Consider the following 23,085-nt stretch of genomic DNA (forward strand, 5'->3'; position numbering starts at 1 on the left):
TCTCATGAACCTATTTCTTATCAAGAAGTTTCTTCTAACCCTCTTTGGCAACAAGCTATGACTGATAAACTGCAGGCTTTCGATCAAACTCATACCTGGCATGTGGTTGATCTTCCTCCTGGAAAGCGTACTGTTAGTTGCAAATGGGTTTACAAGATCAAAACTCATTCTAATGGTTCCATTGAGCGTTACAAAGCTCGCATTGTTGCCCGGGGATTTAGTCAAGAATATGGGATTGACTATGAGGAAACATTTGCTCATGTTGCCCATCTTACTTCAGTTCGCAGCTTACTTGCCGTTGCTGCTGCTGCTCGCCACTGGCACCTTTCTTAGATGGATGTCAAGAATGCATTTCTCAATGGTGATCTCACTGAGGAAGTTTATATGCAACCTCCTCCTGGTTTTTCTATTCCCTTAAACAAGGTTTGCAAACTCTGCCATGCTTTGTATGGTTTGAAACAAGATCCACGTGCCTGGTTTGCCAAGTTCAGCTCTACCATTCGTGACTTTGGTTTTTCTTCCAGTGCCCATGATTCTGCCTTGTTAATCCGTAAGACAGAGTGCGGTACTATTCTCCTTCTCCTCTATGTGGATAATCTGATTATCACTGGAGATGACATAGTGGGTATTTCTAGTCTCAAATAGTTTCTTTATCGCTAGTTTGAGATGAAAGATTTGGGTGCACTTAGCTAATTCCTTGGCTTAGAAATTTCTCAAGATTCCTCTGGTTATTTTCTTACCCAGGCCAAGTATAGTTCTGATCTCTTGGCTCGTGCTAGCCTTACCGATTGCAAGATTGTCACTACTCCAGTTGATCCTCAGACTCGTCTTACACCTCTTGACAGCCCCCTATTGTCAGATGCCACTTTATATCGTCAGCTAGTTAGTAGTCTTGTCTATCTCACAGTTACTCATCCAGATATTGCTTATGATGTTCACATTGTTAGTCAATTTATGACTGCTCCTTACTCTCCACACTATGTTGCTCTAGTTCGCATTTTGTGCTATCTCAAAGGAACTCTGTTTCATGGTCTTCACTACTCCCCTCACTCTTCTCTACAGCTACATGCCTTTTCTGATGCCGATTGGGCAGGGGATCGTACTGATCGTCGTTCCACTATTGGGTTCTATTTCTTTTTGGGCAACTCTCTCATTTCCTGGCGTAGCAAGAAACAAACCCTTGTTGCTTGTTCTAGTACCGAGGCTGAGTATCGTGTTCTTGCTGACACTACTCAGGAGCTTATGTGGCTTCGTTGGCTTCTTTTTGACATGGGTGTTTCTCATTCAGCTGCCACCAACCTTTATTGTGACAATCAAAGTGCTATTCAGATTGCCCATAACGATGTCTTCCATGATCGCACCAAGCATATTGAGATTGATTGCTACTTCATACGACAGCATGTTACCAGTGGCCATATTCGTCTTCTCTTTGTTACCTCTGCTGATCAAACCGTCGACCTCTTCACCAAAGCTCATCTTCCAAGCCGCTTCTCTGATCTCCTCTCCAAGCTCAAGTTGATATCTAACTTACCACCTTGAGCTTGAGGGGGGGTGTTAGCTGTATATTATTAAAAATATATCTTATCTATTTGTATTGTATCTCTCTCTATCTTTATCTCCTTCTAGTCTTATCTCTATTTTTTTTTGTACCTATCTAGGTTTCCTTTCTACCTATATATACAGGCTTCTCCTATTGTATTCAATTCAATATAGAGTTTCTCTTTTCTCTTCTCTCTCTACTTTCATAACAATATAGAATCAATCTCATAATATCACAAATTATGAAATCTTAACATTTAGGCATCTTTTTAAAATCTGATATATATACTCTCTCTTGTTGGTTACTATGGTGGGAGAGAAAGCATGACATTCAATCAAAAGAAGAATAAGATGGCAATCATAATCAAGTTGATTGAAGATTTTAAAGCTAGAGTCAGCTCTTGGAAACATGTTAAAAATAGTTTTGATAATTGGCGTAGATCATCAGGTTGTTCTGTTCGATTGCTAGTAGATGGTTAGGGTGTCTAGGGGCTTGGCCCTTATGTTTCGTACATAATTTATTGTCTCTTCAATGAATTATTTTACTTGGAAAAAAATAAAATAGAATTCAGACCTCTTAGGTGCTTGATTTCCACTCAAGCAACTTTGAAAAATAAATGCCAGTAATTGCATATTTTCTTAACAACACCACAAGCGTCAAGAGGACAAGAAGTTAATAATTTCATTATCTTTTGCAGATGTATCAAAGAAACTAGACGTCGCAGGTAAAGTCATATGTTAAGCCTTCACTTGACGCTAGCAATGCAATAGTAAGCTAAGGATTCTTCACTCTGTACATTATATATACGCAGATGCAGTTGTAGGTTTTTTTCTAGTCGAATTTTTTTTGGAGGATTACACATCTCAGTGGCCAATTTATGAAAAAATCAATTTATGATTATGAATTTAAACGGATCACAAATCAATTTATGAAAAAATTAGGCCAAGGAGGTTATGGAACCATGTACAAAGGAACTCTTTCACATGAAATCTTTGTTGCTGTTAAGGTCCTCAACAATTCCAAGGGAAATGGGGAAGACTTCATCAATGAACTTGGAACAATTGGGAAAATCTGCCATGTGAATATTGTATACTTGGTTGGGTTTTGTGCTGATGGGTTTGCCCGAGCTCTTGTCTACAAGTTCCTACCAAACGATTCACTAGAAAAGTACATTTTTTTCCTGAGAACCCCAAGAACCACCTCCTTGGTTGGGAAAGGATTTAGATATTGCTCTAGGCATAGCTAAAGCGATTGAATATCTTCACAAAGGGTGTGATCAGTGAATCCTCCATTTCGACATTAAACCTTGTTAGACCAAAACTTTCATCCAAAGATCTTTGATTTTGGCCTAGCCAAATTGTGTTCCAAGGAGCAAAGTGTTGTATCCATGACTGCTACTAAGGGGACCATGGGTTATACCCAAAGTGTTATGTAGGAACCTTGGGAAAGTACCCTACAAGGCTACAAGTCAGATGTTTACAATTATGGAACGTTGTTGCTTGAAATGGTTGGAGGGAGAAAGAATGATGTTACAATTGAAAACACTAGCCAAATGTACTTTCCAGAGTGGATCTATTAACAGTTTGGAACAAGGACAGAAGCTGTGGATCCAGGTTGACAAAGATGGAGATGCTAAAATAGCGAAAAAGCTAACAATCATGGGGTTTGGTGCATTCAATGGAATCCAATAAATCGTCCTTCATGTAATATTAAATATGTGATTCAAATGCTGGCAGGAGAAACAAACAACATGAACATGTTTCCTAATTCTTTTGCGACTACAAATGCCATGAGGCATGGAAGACAGATTGAACTACAACTGGCAGTTATCGTAGAACTAGAGAGAGGCCCAGTTGGTTAAATGTTGAAGTCAGGCTTAGAAGCCTCTCAAAAATCAAGAATTCTCTATTGCTCTGCTCATAACTAGATACAATGGAGAAACAATCGACTCCTCAGTAAACGCTATTTGACTATTTTATACTCTTCATCACAGTTTAGTTACAAACCCATCAAAAGTGAATTCCATAATATAATGTGAGCATGATAGTCTCTGCACTATTTCTAGAAAATCGAAGGTTTCATATTCAACAATAATTTGATGGGAAAAAAAAAAAAAAAAATGAGAAAAGATGTGGGGTCTTTTGACTTTGGAGAAATTTGATTCTATCAAGTTTCCAAAATTTTATATCTTTCAATTCAAAACAATTGCTGGAAACGTCAAATTAATTGGTCCAAGATATAGATGTTGAAGAATTTGAGGTAGACAATGACCAAAAAAAAGTTCCCCTGTACCAAGATGTTAAAATTCTCAAGCCAACCACCTCCCTCAAATCCTCTACTCTATTATTTGACTTCCCTAGTCTCTAACAATTTAATAATGGCATGGTGTGATGAAACTAATCCAATTAACATGACATCACTGATATATATATATATATATATTCAGGGACACAACCATGATTCTATCCTTGGGGGCCAAAATGTAAAATAAAAACATTCATTTAATGTAGATGTATTTATATTTTAAATTAAAATTTTATTTACCTACCAAATTGCATTTTTTATTTTGAAAAACCACTCACGTAAGCAGTAAGCACTATACAAGAAATAAAAAAAAAATTAAAAAATTTACGAAAAAGAAAAAGAGAATATAAGATTTTATCATATTTTGTCTATCAAACAATATAATATTATTGCATTAGCAACAAATATGAATTATAGAACTCATTATATTAATGTATAATATTATTAAAAAAATTAGATATAAAAATATAATCATCATAATATAATTGTTTTGCTATGGAGTTGGAAAAGAGAATAAAACACAAGAAGAAAAGAAAAAAAGAAAAGAGAGAGTAACAACAAGAGAAATCAAACAAAAGAATTTAGAAACATGAAAGTGGATTATACTAAGGTTGTGGCTGTGTTTGATTCATGAATCTGAGTAGGGATTTAGAAAGAGAAAGAAAAAATGTGTGTGAAATGTGATTATTGTATATTTTATTAGGAGAACTATATATAAGTGGGAGAAGGAAAAAATAATTACCAATACATGAAGGGGTGTAAGCACTTCCACAGTCTTTCATTTGGACCCTATCACAGACAGACTTGTATCCCTCATACATTGATAATTTTTTTCAACTCCCTACTTGCAAATAGTTCCCCCTATTTTATTTATATTTCACATACTTTTTTTCTTTCCATTTTTAAATCTCTATCCAAATCCATTAATCATGTTAAATATAGTAATTATACTTATATCATAGTGAGTATGGTTATACTAAGTATGATAATGAATATAATATGATATGTATGATATACAAAATATATAATTATTATATTTAACAAATCAAAACATGTAAATCAAAGTATAAAAAAATGCAGCGGATAAAATATTTAGATCATACCTTTAGATGATAGAAACTCGTGGGTAAATCACGTGCTTCCAGAATCTGATAAGCCAACCCAGCAGTGAAGTGATATTACAGAATGAATATCACCCACACAAATCACAGTGCAAATGACTTGATCGTTGTTTTTTTTTTTAGAGAGAGTCAGTATATGGGTAAAACTCAGATCATACGTTGTTTCTCTCTTAATCACCCATAACTCATATACCAGATATATAATATGTTATTATTATCTATCCATATCAGTAATGGATATAATATCTGTATCCTGAGTGGTTATCGTAATTAGGTTTGAATTCAATTTCAAAACCTATTTGGATAAGATTCAAATTCAAATTCAAATGGTCATGCCACATGGGCGCCCATTACTAACATACAACATAAATACTTTATCACATAGAATGTTCATGGAATTATTCGAGTGAAAAGCAGAATAAAAAAAATAAGAAAGTGGGATGAAAATATAACATCCATCAACTTGGGGCCAATACACATGCACATATGGAAATGGATATAAAGAAGTAGTAGTATACACGGAGCAATTGAGCCAAGGCAGGGGAGCCATGGCCGCTTACTGAAGTATGACTTATAGGATGAGGTGGGCACTAGTTCTATATAAAACAAGGCACCCACGTGGGTGAAATATATGTTTTTATTTATGGGTTAATTGCTTGCTGGAGTTGATACTTAGTGATTATCTGAGAGATACTGACTTGATCGCCGAAGTGTCCTCCCGATTGAGAACAACCGGATAAGTTATTATGTTCCTTGTTTCAGGTTGTGGATTCCATCTAGTGTATGTGCTCTTTGGCTTTGTTCATAGAATCTTTGGAGGAAGATTCGATTTGGTTGTGTGATCAAATTTTGACACACACAATATTGTTATTTTTTTCCAGAAGCTTACTACTTCGGATTGAAGTGTAGTTGATAATTTAGTTATCTTTTACATGAGCCTAATTCAAGCTACTTCGAGTAAATGGCATTGCAGGTTAAGCTGTTTGCTTATCTTATACATTGTCTATACACATTTGAAATAAGAGTTTGAGAAACTATATCCAAAGCTCATGTGCTGTCATATGGTGTCAAAGCAATATCCCTACGAAATAACAAATAATAAAACATAAAAAACCCATATGTATCACAGAATAGAAATGGAAAAGCCCCATTCTTACCTAATTTGTATGTACAATCTTTCACGAGAATCATGTGGCAGTGATTTTTATTTTTATCTTTCATAATTAAAATGTCTCTTCATGAGTTCTTTGTTTTAAAGTGATTGGGCCAACATATCAATCATATCATTCTATATAAAATATGCATTTTTTTTATTTTTTATTTTTTGGGGGGGGTTGGGTGGGTGGGTGTGTGAACATTATAACTCATAGAATCTTTGCAAAAATGTGACGAATGTAAATTTAACTAAGAAAGTCTTCAAGCAATTGAAATGCAACACAAGGAGAGACATCTCAACCATATAACAAGCTTTCACACAAATTTGTTTCAATGAGGCATAGTTGTCCAATCATGTGTTGGAATAAGACTACCTCAATTATACGAGGGAGATGTTAGAATTCCCTGCTAACACATAATTTTTTATATGAAACAACTTGAGGTGCAGCACATCCACAGTGATGGAATTTATGCGATCACAAGGAGGATAGCATAGGCAACTCTACAAGATCCATGTCCATTTCATGATCTTCAACTGGCATCGCTTGTGGACACAAAGAAGGCTTGGGAGGCATTTGCAAGAGTTCAACATTCCCTTCAAGCATCTCTACAACTTTGTTCATTGAAGGACGGTCACCGGGATTCATTTGTATGCACCATAAAGCAACTATTATCATTTTCTTTACCATCACTCTTTCCTCCTCAGTGGTCTCACCCATTTCTATGTCCCTCCCTTCTCTAGATTGGTCGTAGACCCACGAAGGAAAGTAAATTTGGCTTGTATGATCTGCAAAGACATTCAAATTTCTCCTCCTGCCAGCCATTTCCATCAGTAACATTCCAAAACTATAAACATCAGCTTTATATGAAATGCCTCCAATGTTCTTATAGAATAACTCCGGAGCCATGTAGCCCATTGTTCCTCTTGCTGCAGTCAGTGACACAAAGCTATCATTTGTTGGATACAATTTTGCGAGCCCAAAATCAGAAAGTTTTGGAGTGAAATTCTCGTCAAGAAGAATGTTATGGGGCTTGATGTCAAAATGTAAGATCTGAATGTCACAACCTCGATGCAAATAGTCAATCCCACGAGCCACTCCTAGAGAAATTTCGTACATTTGCATGCAACTTAAGTGGACATTTCCTTCTTGAGAAAAAATATACTTTTCAAGAGACCCATTAGGCATGAACTCATATACTAGAGCGCGCTTGGATCTCTGTACACAATATCCAATTAGCCTGACCACATTGACGTGATGAATCCTTCCGATAGTGGCAACTTCATTGATAAAAGTCTTGCCCATTAGCTTTGGATTTATCCAATATCTTTATTGCTGCAGGATGGCCACTTCGAAGCATTCCTTTATACACACAACCATAGCCTCCTTCACCCAACTTATCCTTGAAACCTTTAGTCATCTTTTTAATGTCCAAGTAAGAGTACATAATAGGCATGAGATTATTCTGACTTCGAAGAAAATCCTCAATGTTGTCAAACATAGACAAATGCCTTCTCCTAAACTTATAGATTAAAAACACAAACATAAATAGCATCCCAAATAAAGCTCTTCCAGCAAGGCCTAGTACTGTATGAGAAAATTGGAAGTTAGACCCGGCTTTAGGTTGGATGGAGGATGCCATATTGAATTTGGCGTAAGTTCTTTATACTAAGGAATAATTAATGTTCATTTGAACACAAAAAGAAGTGAGTGAATCCCAAAAAGTGACAAAAGTTACCTGTTTCCTTCAATTTAAGAATTGTACAGTGATTTCTTACTATTTTGGGTAAATTACAAATATAACTCTTCAAGATTTTTTTAAAATATATATTGCTTCTTATAATTTTGAAAATTACATCTCATTTTTTCAAATTTCTAATTGCATGACAAATGACCCATTTTATTAAGTCAATTAACAATTTTTAATGAAGATATAAGTATATTTCGATTAGCAATTCTGATAATTTTATTGTTCTATAGAAAAGTAATTAGAAATTTTATTTTTTTATTAATTTTATTCAATAAATTTTATTGATATTTATCATTTCTAAAATCACAAGGCAATGTGCCCATTATTTTGTGTCTAGTGGTCTCGCCTATTGTTCAAGATAAATTTAGAAAGATTTAAAGTGAGCTAAATGATCTTCTGTTAATTTCATGTATTTTATTTAGAAATATTTATAATATATATATATATTTTTTTTTTTTGTCATCATAAATAAATTTTGAGAGAGAGTGATATGGATCTGCGTACCTATTAAGGAAAGCAAAGAGCCTAGATCTGCAAGATAAAAGGAAAAATGTTAGCAACATCAAGAGATTTATCAATATTTTTACCAAATATCTCTTATGTGTGTGAATCGTATCATTACTCACATAAAAATAATGATATTTATATGAAGATTTGAGTTATCAGAGACAGTGGCAAAAAGAAATGAAAGAGTGCCCAATATAATTAACAAGGGTTGGGCTAATTTGAGGGGCCGTGGGGCTTCTTATGGTCCCATTTCGATAATATCAATAGTTTATTTTGTAAGATTATTCGTATATATTATTTATATAAAAAAATTAAATTAATATAAAAATTGTAACTTTTTTATTTTATTGTATTTGTCACTACAAAAAATAAATAGTCTATTTTAAAAAATATATTTGTCGTTTATTTTTTTTAGACAAATTTAATAAAATAAAAAAATTATAATTATAAGATCAATTTAATTTTTTCACGAACAGTTCAAGTCACTAAAATGAAACTCGTAATTAGTCCCATGGCCCTTCAAGTCAAGTTTCAATTTGAAACTTGAGAAAAAATGAAACCTAATTTATAAAGTGTGTTTATGTATTAATGCAATGAAACCTGCTTGAACTTTTAGAAAATAAAAAAAAATAAATAATAAAAAAAAACCAGCAAGACATTTTCTTGTTATATTACATTGGAGTTTTTTACCAAAAAAATAAAAAATGAAAATAAAGAAAAAGAAAAAGAAAAGAAAGCATAAATTTAAATTTTGTTTGATAAATTTTTTTGTTATTAATTAGATTTGAAACTATAAAATAACAACACCATATTTTTATATATTTGAATTAAATTGTAATGATTTCTTTATAATCCAATCTATCTTAACTAAATTTAATATATAATTGGGTAAATTATAAATACATCCCTGAGATTGATGAAAATACGAACTACTTCCTATGGTATGAAAATTACATCTCGTTCCTTCAAATTTTTAATCACATAACTAATTAATGACCTATTTTATGAATAATTCATTAAGTTAGTGAATAGTTGTTAATGCTGTCAAAAATATATTTTAATTAAAAATTCTAGTAATTTTACTGTTGTATAAAGGAGTAGTTGAGAAATTTTTATTTGTTTATTAATTATGTTAAATAAAAATTTCTAAAATTGAAATATTTATAATTCCTAGAATCACAAGGGACAATTCGAATCTTAAGTAAAACTCAATATGTGTATTTGTAATTTATCGTATGTGATTTTGGTGAGTATAGCAAACCTTGTAGGGATAAACGCCCTTCCATAACTACATCTCTCTATACCCCTCTCGTGGGCCCTAATTTATACCCACATCCATCATCCAAACCATCTATTTCGTAGACCCCACAATAAAAGTTATTTATGTAAAAAATTAATTTCATCGAATGTCTATAAACATAAGAACAAATCAAACTTTATTTTGTAAAATGAACAACAAATATGATTGTAAATTTAAACTAGTCATTTTATAAAACGAAATGCAATGTGTTCCCCTTTTTATAGTTGTCCAATAAAATTGATTTTTTACATGGATAACCTTTACCGTGAGGCTTACTAAGTAAATAGCTCGAATCATTTGTGTGTGCCGAATTTGTTGGCTCCATAATTAAACCATCTAGTTAGAAGGTGACACGTGGCAAGTAAGGGTAATTATGTAGATGCCCAAGTCATTAAAAAACCCACCGTAATTATGTAGATGCCCAAGTCATTAAAGAACCCCACCTCTTAAGCAAATTACGTAAGCAGCATATGCAAGTTCTAGCAGTTGAAAGGTAGTTATTCAACGTGTGAACAACACAAGGGAAATAAGTTATCAAGACGGTTAGCGGTTTTGCACGCACAAAGAGAAGAAGTGATCTTAAAAAGTAGCTACAAGAAAAGAGATCATGGTGAGGACAAGCAACTCAATTGCTTCAAAGGCCAAAAGAAGGTTATAAATATATGAAAACAAAGATAAAAAGGCCTCCCAAACAAATCCAGAGTCTACGGCGTAGTCATTTCTTTTATCTTTAAATTTCAGTATTGCACTTACTTTTCATAGGAGTAGATTAAACTCTTGTATTTTCAGAATTTGGCCTTCAATGTCGCCTTTACTAAAGGTCACATTTTGTAATTGCATTATTCAATTAATCAATTACATTTTCTGTCTAGTCTCTCCCTCTCATTCTGTTTCGAATTCAAGTTATATTACATTGGTTCTTAATAAAACACAACTAGTAATGTCCTCTTCATTAAGGCTAAAAGAACCTAGTCACAATCGCCTGATAAGTAAATTGACTTATAAATTCTGTAAGGATTTTTCAGATCCTTACTGGCACGAGAAAATTACATTTTTATCTTTCGAAGTGTCAAAATGGCCAACATATAGTTTTTTGGCACATCCAATGGGATACTTTTTGTGTTGAAATATGGTAAGACCATGACGCCAAGAAGAAGAACATCTAAATAATGATGTTGATGTTGAGGTACAAGAAAAGGGTTTTTCTGCCTGGAAGAGAGTAAGTAGCAGACCTTCCCTCTACTTCTAGCCAACAAGCAAATGGCCAAGTACATGTAGAAGAGAATCCTTATCCAAGGATTAAGACACAACCTCAACATATTGGCTAACCACAAGGTCAATCTTATGAAAAAGCACCTTTCCAAGGCCAAACACTTGGCCAAAGTAGTAGAATCAGAAGTGAACTATTATTATTTAGTCCTACTATGTCAAATGAACAGTGGATTGGAATAGTGTCCGTGAGAAGTCAAATAATGGCTACAACCTTTCGAAATTGGTCTCATTCTTTTGGTGCATAAATCATTCAAAAGATTGATAACAGGTTAGAAAATGTAGGTCTTATTACAAATGATGGACACAAGAATCCTATTCAAGTAATAACCCAACCTAGACCATCTTTTACTAACAACTAAAGCATTGGTGACAGTAAAGGAAGAACAACACAATCTTTTTATCAGCCTATTAGACCAGCTCCACCAATTGGTTCGGGGACTTATTGTAGATTGTCTACTACTGAAGAGACAAATATTGTGCATGTAGAGCCTCAGGCTATACCTTCGAGTGCTCCTAGTAATCCTACCTATGGATATACACAAGCACAAATGAATAATACTACTAGAATGGTGTCAAATCTAGTTTTTGAACCAACACTTGGGGGGTTGGCAAAGCCTTTTAGACCACCACCTGTTGCTCTTAGGGAAGAAGATGTAATAGGATATGAACAACCACCAAATCCTACCGTGTACCCCATGGATTGAATGACTGCATCTTTTGTTCAGCTAATGCCAAATGTGTAACCCCATGCTCATAGATAACAAATCTATCAAGGGTATGGACAATAACAGGCCCTAGTATCCAAGTAGTGGCCTAACCTGCTATTCCAAATGCCATTCCTAGAGAACAATTGTTGAACATGGTGTGAGAAATATGTGATCCTATGGCTCAGGGGGTGCAAACACCAGTATACAAAAAGCCTTACCCTGATTGGGTGGATAGGTTGCATGAGTTCCAAAGGTCTATAAAGTCCCAGATTTCACTTTGTTTCGAGGAGATGGGAACCAATCAACCATAGAACATATTGCTAGGTTCACAAGGCAAAGTGGGAAATACACAAATCATGATCACATGAAGCTTCGATTATTCGCTAGTTCATTAATTGGCCTAGTATTTGCTTGGTATATTATCCTACTCCCTAATATTGCCCAAACTTGGCAACAGATGGAAGAAATGTTCCATGCCTAGTTCTTCCAAACTGAACCAGAAGTCTCAATAGACGACCTACCAAGATTGAGCCAAAGACAAGATGAGAAGGCTACTCAATTCATAGCTAGATTTAAAAGGGCCAGGAATAGGTGCATGGCAGTCCTTCTAGAGCCTAAATTTGTTATATTGGCTCAGAATGGTCTGAAACTCACACATAGGAAAAAGTTTGATGCAATGGACTTCAGAGACCTAGTTCATTTCACTTATAAAGTGACTAGGTATGAAACTCTGTTAGAGGAAGAAAAAGATATGAATAACTTTTCATATTGTACTTATTATGAAGATCCTAATTTGGAAATTAATCTTGCAAAGATTGTAGGCAAATAACAATATACATGTGACACCTTAATTAAGAAGGAAAATACAATTGATCATCAGTTTAAAAAGAAAATTTTTCATAGAAAATATATATATATTTTTTATATATCTAAAGTTGATGAAATATTTGATCATTTGCTGGCAGTACAATTTTTAAAACTACCTAAAGGAATGGTTATACCCCTTTCAAATGAATTGAAGGTTATAATATATTGTAAATGAGATAATACTTGGTCTCATTTAACTAAAAATTGTATTGTTTTTCAAGGCAGGATTTAGAAGCAAATCTAGAAGGGTAAGGCTAAGAAGGCAATGGGAATTGACAAAGATCCCTTTCCAAAGGTGCATGAAATGTAAGTCAATGTTGGGTTCTAAATTCTATCATCCAGGCATTGGAGAGAGGTATGCATCTAGGAGAATTGGATGTCTTGGATGTCCAGATGAATGAAATAAAGCAGGAGATAGCTTCGAAGGAACATAAGCCATCTCATAAATCAAAAGATGTTGGCATTTCATATGGCCAGAAACAATTTGATTGCTCAGTAGCTACATGTTCTTTAGAGACATCAACTGTACAAAGAATTTTCCCCAAATATAGAGTCAGCTACAATGGATGGCTGGAGTCCCTAAGAAGGTTGAGAATACGAGTAATAATTCAAGTCATGTGGTTCGAACGTTTAGTGGCATGTAAGAACAAAACTATGCTCTATATGATCCAGTGTCCTTTTATGAAAAGACATCTTAGACCAGAGGTAGGGGCACTAAAGGCTCATTCAGGAGTAGGAGTCACAGAGATTCAAGAGTAGACTTACTTTTCCAGTCTCATGAGGAAAGGAGGTTTAAGAGAACTCCAGGAGTTAGACCCTCGAAGGCTAGCACTTCTAGCCCTACTCACAAGCAAGTATACTCTTGGGTTCAAGGGTTGTCTGATTGGTTTGTCATGCAGACCAGACCCTAGGTCATTCCAGTGGTAGCTAAGGAAGATCAGAAACCAAAAATGGTAAGGCAATCTTCTATTATGCCTGACCAATGGGTGATACTGAAGATCCCAAAGAGCAAGCAACCAAATTTGGTGCCTATCCTCTCCAGATCTTAGAGGAAAATTCATACCAGGTGCTAAAATGAACTCCATGACTCTATCAAGGTAATACCCAGCAGAAGCGTTAATAGAGAAAGGAGAATTGATAAGGAGCATGTAAAATATTATCGTGCTTAAGAAAAAAGAGAACAATTGGCTAGAGTTCATGCTGAATTTAACAGCCAAAGAAAATGCCAGTCTTGTAAAAGTGATTCTAAGTTTGAAGATTCAGTAAGCCAGGTAGATGGTTTAGTTGTAATGGAAGATGGTCTGTTCAAAACTATGATGGCAGAATAGACCAAGCCAGTGAAAATTAAGTTGGCTGCTCCCATGGAAATAGAGGGGGGCCAAAATTCTGAAAGCAGTTCAGAACCTTCAAAGAGGTCGGAATCTCAGAATGAGCCAGTCTTGATCCAATATGGCTCATTACCTGTTATGAACATAAACATGGTTTATTTCTTACCTCATAGGTTCGAGGTTGATCTAAGACAACGAAGAAGCCCATCCATCGAGGAATGGGTGGACACAGATGGTGATTCTTCTACCACATAGACTGAAATGCTGGAAGAGATAGATTCTAATGACTTAAGAGAGATGCACCATGATACCCTTTTGAGTACCCCACTCTAAGCATGAATCAACACATCAAACCTTTGTTCATTAAGGCACATTTTGATTGTGTGTTGATGATCAAGGTGCTAGTAGATAATGGAGCAATAGTTAATTTGTTGCCCAAAGCCTCCTTGAAGAAATTGTTTTGAAGACTCCAAAATTAATTCTAACCAGTACATCTATAATAGGTTTCACAAGGGACAAACATATGGCCCAAGGTATCCTACCAGTTAACCTTAGTGTGCGATCTAGACACTGTATGGCAACCCTTTTCGTGGTTGATAGCAAGGCAAAATACAATGCTTTACTGGAAAGAGATTGGATTCACACCAATAAGTGTGTGCCATCATCCTTGCACCAAAAGATCATAACAACTTTGGGTGATGGGGAAACAGAAAAAGTCTAGCCAGACCCTCAGCCATTCACTGCTCATGCAGACTTTGTAGAGGCAAAGTTGTATGATAATTGAGTGATGACCCTAAGTGTGATGAAGACTCGGGAATGGACAATAGATAATGGGCCTGATAAAGAAGTGGTTTATCTCAAACAGAGGATTTGGGATGGTTTGAATAAGCCAGCATGCAACAAAGATGAGTCTAACGACTAACTCTAAATCAGAAACAATGCAAAAGGCCTCAACATTAACCTCGAATAATGTATTAGCTTTAGATATTGAAGCCAGAATCCAAGAAAATGAGATTTTTTGGGCAAATTTTGTCCACGAGGATAAAGAAATGTAATTAGAAATTAAGATGCCAGAAGCATTAAAGAAGCTTGAAATAATGGAAAACTTGGAAATCAAGACTCTGGACCCCTTATAGAAAGTAAACTTGGGCATGGAATTCGCTTCGAATCCAACTTTCATTAGTGCTTGGTTGGACCCAATCTCTAAAGCCAGATTAATGGCTTTATTAAGGGAATATAAAGATTGCTTTGCTTGGGATTATAGTAAGTTACCCGGTCTAGATAGGCAGTTGTTGATACTTATTATATATATTATTTACAACAGTTAGTGGAACATAGGCTTCCTCTTAAGCCTAACTTTAGACTAGATAAGTAGAAACCTCAAAGAATGAGCCCATAAGTGAGTCTTAAAGTCAAAGAGAAAATTTCCAAATTACTGAAAGCTGGATTCATCAGGACAACCAAGTATGTGGAATGGTTGCCTAATATTGTTCTAGTGGTAAAAAAGAATGAAAATATGAGGGTCTGCATTGACTTTCAAAGCCTGAATTTGGCAACTCCTAAGGATGAGTATCTAAAGCCAGTGGTGGATTTACTTGTGGATAGATCAACTGGCCATACTATTTTTTCTATGATGGATAACCATTCTAGGTATAATCAGATCTGCATAGCTAAAGAAGATGTCCACAAAATAGCTTTTAGGTGTCCAGGGAATTTGGAACCTTAGAATGGGTAAAAATACCTTTTGGGTTGAAGAATGCTAGTGCAACTTATCAAAGGGCCATGAATACAATCTTTCATGATCTAGTGGGGTGGTTTATGGAGTGTTATATTGATGACATCATTCCTAGTCATTCGAAGATCATTTAACTCATTTGGAAGTATCATTCAAAAGAATGACGCATTACCAACACAAGCTTAACCCTCTAAAACATGTTTTTGGAGTGTCAGCTGGTAATTTTCTAGGATATATGGTCCATAGAAGAGGAATTCAAATTGACATGGATAAAGCCAAGGCTATAATTGAAGCAAAACCACCAAGAAAGAAAAAATTGCAATAATTCCTTGGACAGGTTAATTTTCTTAGAAGATTTATTTCTAATATTGATGGGAAAACTAAAGTTTTTTCTTCTTTGTTGAAGCTCAAAGATTATGAAAGTTTTAGGTGAAATGCAGAGCACTAGGCAGTATTCGAAGCCATTAAGAGTTATTTGGCAAAGCCTCCTGTATGGATGCCTCTAATGGAAGACAAGCCGTTGAAGTTGTACATTACAGCAGAAGAAAAATCGATTGGATTCTTATTGGCTCAAGATAATGAAGATGGCAAGGAGCAAGCAATTTATTACCTTAGTAAGTTTTTGAATTCTTGTGAATATAAATACTTAGCCATTGAGAAATTATGTTTAATCTTGTATTTTGCTGCAATAAAGTTGAGATACTATCTTTTAACAAAAGTTGTGCATGTTATAACATCTACTGATTTGATTAAATACATGTTAAGAAGACCTCTCTTAAGTGGTAATATTGGTAAATGAGTCTGAGCTTTATGAGAATTTTGCCTCAACTATGTTCCCCATACATCAGTAAAAGGGTAAACTTTGACAAATTTTCTAACTGACCCTCCATGCCAAGAAGAAAAGAAAAGCTCAAATGATTCAAATATGGCTAACATTGTGCCTTGGAAATTGTGGTTTGATGGTTCCAAAGCCAATGGCCTGGTTGGGGTTGGAATTTTAATTGATTCTCCAACAGGAGTACAAACCAAGCATGGTTTTAGAATAGATAAGCCAAATTGTTCTAATTACCAAATTGAGTATGAAGCTTTGGTTACGAAGTTAGAACTTTTAGTAGGCTTAAAAGCTGAAACATTGGAGATATTTGGGGATTCCTAGTTGGTTGTAAATCAGTTAAATGGTATTTTTAAATGCTAAAACCATGGTCTATTACCTTATTATGTAGCAGCTTTATACTTAAGTTTTCATTTCAAGGACATGATGATATCACACATGCCTAGATTTATGAACGAACAAGCTAATGAAGTGGCTCAAATAGCATCGAATTACAAGAAGCGAGATGAACTTGAACTGGATACAGGCACTTGTCCTTAGAAGACAGAGGGATAGTAGTAGAAGCTTATTCAATTGATGTACTAGAAAATGATTGGAGACATCCAGTTATCCAGTATTTGACAAGTCTAGATGCAGAGGCAAGTTGAGCTGTCAAACGAAGGTTAGTAAATTTCATCTTATATGATAACAACCTTTACAAAAGAGGAGCAGATGGACTATTACTAGAATGTTTGGGGCTTAAGGAGGCTAGAATAGTAATGGTTGAGGTTCATGAGGGTATTTGTGGAGTTCACCAGTCAGGAGTCAAAATGAGATGGTTACTAAGAAGACATTTGTACTATTACCCAAGTATACTCAAAGATTGTATTGAGTATGCAAAAGGTTGTCAAGCATGCCAAAAACATAGGATAATAAGACATGTGCTAGTAGATAAAATGCATTCAGTGATCAAGCCTTGGCCTTTTAGAGATTGGGCAATGGATATGATTGGAAAGATTCATTCTCCATTTTTGAAGCATCATTGCGTCATGCTAGTGGCCACAGATTATTTTATTAAGTGGGTCAAAGCAAAGCCATATAAATCCATAGATCAAACTGAGGTAATCAACTTCATTAAAGATCTAATGTATAAGTTTGGCATTCCCCAAACTATTACTATTGATAATGGAACAATATTCGAGTGTGGTTTAGTGAAGGCTTTTGCTGGAGAACTTGGTATAAGCATATTTAAAGCAACCCCTTATTACACTCAGTCTAATGGACAAACTGAGCCATCAAACAAGACAATCAAAAATGGAATTCAGAAGATAGTAGAAGACAATCCCAGAGAGTGTCATAATATACTCTTAGAAGCCTTGTGGGCATACAGAACCTCTAAAAGGTCTAGCACTAGGGTTAATCCATTAGCCTTTGTATATAGACATGATGTTGTGCTCCCAACAGAGATTAATGTTAAAATTTTAATAGTTAAAGCACAAGATTGTTTTGACAAGGATCTTTATTGTCAAAACATGTGCATGAAATTAGAAGATCTTGATGAAGCCAAAATTTTGGCTTTGAACAAAATCCTAATCCAAAAGTAAAAAGATATAAGATGCTATCACAAGAGGGTATATAATTAAAGCTTCGATGAGGGAGACCTAGTATGGAAAACTATATTACCTCTTGGCCTTAAAAATCACAAATTTGGTAAATGATCACCTAATTAGAAAAGACCATTTTAGATTCATAAAGTACTTCCAAATGAGACTTATTATTTAAGGAATCTTAATGGTTTTATACATTAGAGAAAAATCAATGGCGAATTTTTGAAATTATATTTTCCAACTGTTTGGGAAACCTCATGTGATAAAGAATCAAATCTTAACAAAGGATAAGCACAAAGCAAGCATAACAAAGACTAAAATTGCTAAAAGTAAAATTTTCATTAACTAGATGAAGATTTTACAGAGGCCATAGTTGGGTTCAAAAGGAAGTGCATTGCTTGAGTTGTTCTTGTACAATCATATTCCTACTATCAAAAGAAGGAAGTAGCTCAAGTGCCTTATACATATCAGTTCCAAGGAGCCCTAGATTGGTGCTAGAGGCCTATATTGTCTCATAGGATGTGGCAAATGCTACATTGACCTCTGCTAGCTCTTTCTCTAAGGCATTTTTCTTCATAAGAAGCGCCTTTTGCTGGGTAGATGCATTTACATATTCAGATATGAGAGAAATAACTTTGGCTTGAGTAGTGCTGACAAGAGTTTGATAATGTGTAAGTTGTTGTTGAGAATTCAAAGCCAACTCTTGCAACTGAGAATAAAACTCTAAGGAGATCATGGCCTTCAACAGTACATTATGCATAGGGAATTTATGGTGAAACAAGGACTAGCAGCATAAATTAAACCCTCGTTTGAAGATTGAATTCTTTAAAGCTAGCAAGAGAAGTCTTGAGAAGTGTTCCACCTTAATACTCAAGTGTTGAGGGGATGGGGCATTATTAGGAATAAAATGGCTGAAGAAAAAGTCTGCCAGTATGAGAGGGTTAGTTTCAACAGACAATAATAAAGGAACAGGTGTAGCTGCCATGATTTGTTGAAGCTCTTGCTCAAATGCCATGAACTCAGACCCTGACATTTCCATAGCTTCACTGGTGCTAGTTTGAGGTTTTATGCTCTCCTCCATTGTTGTTTGATCCTATGCTTGAGGTACAGGAGTGCTGTTAGAAGGTATGGAACTTGGTAAGATTTTTGATTGAGAAGTCTCAACCATAGCAGCCTCTGATAGAAGGATGTTTTCCACTTTTCTTGGAACCAGGGAATCAAGTGAAAAATAATTAAAAGGTTCAGTTTGGCTCAAGGTATCAACAAGTGAAGGAATTATTGGGGTAGAGGTTTGAGAAATAATAGGAGATGAGACAGGAAAGACTGCATGCAGAGGTTTGATTAGGGCAAGTCGTTCAATAGTATCCTTTGGTAAGTCCTCTTCTGCTTCCTATTCACTAATAATCTGGGGTTTATAGGGATACACAACCTTGCTTTGGCTAGTAGAAGGGATAGTGCAAGGATCAACCCGTTCCAAGAGATGATGATGAATCTTGAAACGAATGAAAGGTGTTGAACATTGTTAGAATTTACCTACACCTACCACCACCTACTACCACACCTACCACCAATTTACCCTCACCTACTCCTCACCTACTACCCAAATCCTCTTCTATATAATAGGAATCCTTGTAATATCAATAACACACATCAAATACAACAATCAATAATACAGTATTTTTAATATGGTATCAGAGCAATAAGATTTAGGTCTGTATTTTCTTTCTCACCGGCGGGCAGCCGGCCGGCAACTTTGCCTTCGCTGCCCGCGGGAATTTTCTACACATACCTTGATCACTCTGCATGTGCTTCCTCACCAGTCTGCACTTTCTCTCTCTAAACCACCATAACCATGGCAGTGAGCAACAACATAACGTCAGTCCTGAACTTCATAGCCTTCCTCTCCTCCATCCCAATAATCGCCTCGGGAGTCTGGCTCGCCTCCAAGCCAGACAACGAGTGCATCCACTGGATCCGATGGCCACTCGTCTTCCTCGGCATCTCCATCCTTCTAGTCTCCCTCACCGGCTTCGTAGGCTCCTACTGGAACAAAGAATGCCTCCTCGCCTTCTACCTCATCTGTATGGCGGTTCTCATCGGGGCCCTCCTCATCATCCTCGTCCTCGCCTTCGTCGTCACTCATCCCGACGGCTCTTACTCTGTCGATGGCCGTGCTTTCCGCGAGTACCGTCTCGGCGGATTCTCGGCCTGGCTCAGAAATCACATCACCAATTCGGACAATTGGGGGAAAATTAGGGCTTGTCTCGCTGAGTCCAATTTTTGTGCTAAGCTCGATCGGGAGTATATCTCTGCTGACCAGTTCTTCGCGTCTCGTAGTATCTCTCCTCTTCAGTCAGGATGTTGCAAGCCTCCAACAATCTGTGGGTACCAGTATGTGAACCCAACAATGTGGATTAACCCGGTTAACACACTCTCGGATCCGGATTGCTCTATCTGGAACAATGACCAGAGCCAATTGTGCTATAGTTATGATTCTTGCAAAGCTGGTCTGCTTGGGAACCTCAGAAAAGAATGGAGGAGAGTTAATGTGATCTTGATTATTGCAGTTGTTGTTCTAATCTGGGTTTATCTCATTGCTTGCAGTGCGTTCAAGAACGCCCAAACAGAGGATCTCTTCCGCCGATACAAACAGGGTTGGGTTTGATCTTATTCCCAAATACACCCAGATACACACCATACACTCACTTCCCTTGGTCTCCCACATGCACTTTTTTATCACCCCACTACCTCTCTCTCTGGTCCCTTTTTCTCTCCCCCATGCTCCCTTTTAATCATCTCCATCTTTTTTCTTAATTTATTCCAACCCCACTCCACTTTCTCTTATTTTAATATCTTTATATATATATATATATATATATATCTCTCTCTATGTTTATTTTAATATCTTGCACAGACCATCATCCTCTTCTCTTTCTCGAGGGGACACAGCATGCTTTTAAAGAATAAAAGTGACACACAACACACACATTTCTTCTTTCTTCTTTCTTTATTTTATTTATTTATTATTTTTTTTTTTTTCATTACACAAAAAACAAAAAAAAAAAAAAAAAAACAAAAAAAAAAAAACATAAGAGGAAGAAGAACTGCACACCAACTTATTCATGTCGGGGCTCACCCCGATCACCATTTTACACCAAAAAAAAAAAAAAAAAAAAAAAAACAAACAAACAAACAAACCAACACAACTCGGCACAGTGGGATTTTTCTTCTCTACTCTGCAGCCGGTCTCTTCTTCTTGCCTCCGTCTTGGACAGTCCTTGACGGTGCTGCCTCCGTGTTTCCCACTCCACTGGGCATGATCACTACTCCCTGCTCCTCCACTGCAGCATATGGCGGACCTCCAAAACGGAACATCACGGTGGCCTTCCGCTTCAGCTCCTTATTTTCCGCCTTTAGCACGCTTATCTCTGCTCGCGCATCCTTATACATGCGTTGGAGCAGAGCCAGCTGGGAGTTTAAATGCTGCACCTCATTTGTCCTACTCTGCAGCCGGTTCGACAGGTTTGTGACCGCCGTCATGCTTTCCACACATGCCTTCAAAGTATACTGATTGGCCTCCACATCCGACTGCCCTGCCATTCTTTGCTCCACCGACCGCATCGGAAAGTTCAACGGAGCAAACTCCGGGGCGCTTGGTTGAGGTTCCAGTGCCACCGCACCAGTTCTCTCTCTCGTTGACTCGTTGAGGTCGGGAAAGAGGGTGAGCAGCCCGCGGGAAGATGATGAAGCCATTTTCTAGGCAACAGAGTGTTATACAGAATCTCTCTCAGAAATCTCTCTCAGCACAAGGAACTCTCTTTCTCAGCAACACGAAGGATTTTTCAGAGGTTTCTCTCAGTTTTTCTCTGCCTAAGCCTCTGCCTTCGTCTTGGTTATATCGCCAAGGCAGCCACGCGCATCGCGCGCCTCTTGCCGCCCGACAAACTGGCACGCCTTTTCATGGCACATCTTTTGATAAAGTGGACACGTCTTTTGATGGCACGCCTTTTGATGGCACGCCTTTTGATGAATTGGGCACGCCTTTTGATGGCACGCCTTTTGACAAAATTGGGCACACCTTTTGAGGGTGCACCTTTTACAAGGGTCCGACAAGACTCTGTAAACTGTCCCGACATTGATTCCGGTTAGCTCCTTTATGGGTCCGACAAGACTCTGTCAACTGTCCCGACATAGATTCCGGTTAGTTTCTACAAGGGTCCGACAAGACTCTGTAAACTGTCCCGACATAGATTCCGGTTAGTTTCTACAAGGGTCCGACAAGACTCTGTAAACTGTCCCGACATTGATTCCGGTTAGTTTCTACAAGGGTCCAGCAAGACTCCGTAAACTGTCACAACAACTGTCACAACATTGTCTGCTACAACGGTCCGACATGACCCCATAAACTGTCTTCTACAACGGTCCGACATGGCCCCATAAACTGTCTTCTACCACGTTATGACACCACCATACAGTGTCCTCTACAACGTTATGACACCACCATACAGTGTCTTCACCAACGGTCTGACACAACCATACAGTGTCTCCTATCCTTTTTTTTCTGTATTTTCTTATTTTGTTCCTCTCTTCAAACTCAAGTTGGTTAGTTTCTATCCTCCTTGAGTTTGCGGGGGGCTGTTAGAATTTACCTACACCTACCACCACCTACTACCACACCTACTACACCTACCACCAATTTACCCTCACCTACTCCTCACCTACTACCCAAATCCTCTTCTATATAATAGGAATCCTTGTAATATCAATAACACACATCAAATACAACAATCAATAATACAGTATTTTTAATAAACATGACTCTCAAAGTGTCCCAACCAGTAGCAATGCTGGTTGAGGAAGAAGAAGTAAGGGCGTCCCATCCCAAAGAAGAGGATTGAAAAGTAAGAGGGAAAAAAAGGAGCAGTTTGTGTTTGGATAGTATAATGTTATGGTTGAAGGATAGGAGAATGAGAGCCAAAATGAACAACCTTGAGACGCGAACCCAACTTTGGAGATGCTGGATAGTTAAAAGGAATAGTTGCATTAGCATTGCAAAATCCTACATCATCCTTAACCTTATCA

General features: G+C 36.6%; 1 non-coding gene and 1 pseudogene across 2 annotated transcripts in view; one reads left to right on the forward strand and one right to left on the reverse strand.

Annotated features, from left to right (window-relative positions):
• Nucleotides 1-6,339: 6,339 nt before the first annotated feature.
• Nucleotides 6,340-23,085, reverse strand: part of LOC114255995 (LEAF RUST 10 DISEASE-RESISTANCE LOCUS RECEPTOR-LIKE PROTEIN KINASE-like 2.5) — a 28,423-nt gene continuing 11,677 nt past the window's right edge. The window contains exons 3-4 of the transcript XR_014338596.1: nt 8,374-8,400; nt 6,340-7,706 (exon numbers count right to left, since the gene is read on the reverse strand). This is a non-coding gene — a transcript (LEAF RUST 10 DISEASE-RESISTANCE LOCUS RECEPTOR-LIKE PROTEIN KINASE-like 2.5). The remainder of the gene's footprint in view (nt 7,707-8,373; nt 8,401-23,085) is intronic.
• Nucleotides 19,817-21,390, forward strand: LOC145797280 (tetraspanin-2 pseudogene; annotated as a pseudogene). The gene has a single exon (XR_014338600.1). The product of XR_014338600.1 is annotated as a tetraspanin-2 pseudogene (transcript).

The sequence above is a fragment of the Camellia sinensis genome, chromosome 1 (genome assembly GCF_055761805.1).
Source record: "Camellia sinensis isolate YWXY chromosome 1, ASM5576180v1, whole genome shotgun sequence".
In the NCBI taxonomy this organism is placed as follows: domain Eukaryota; kingdom Viridiplantae; phylum Streptophyta; class Magnoliopsida; order Ericales; family Theaceae; genus Camellia; species Camellia sinensis.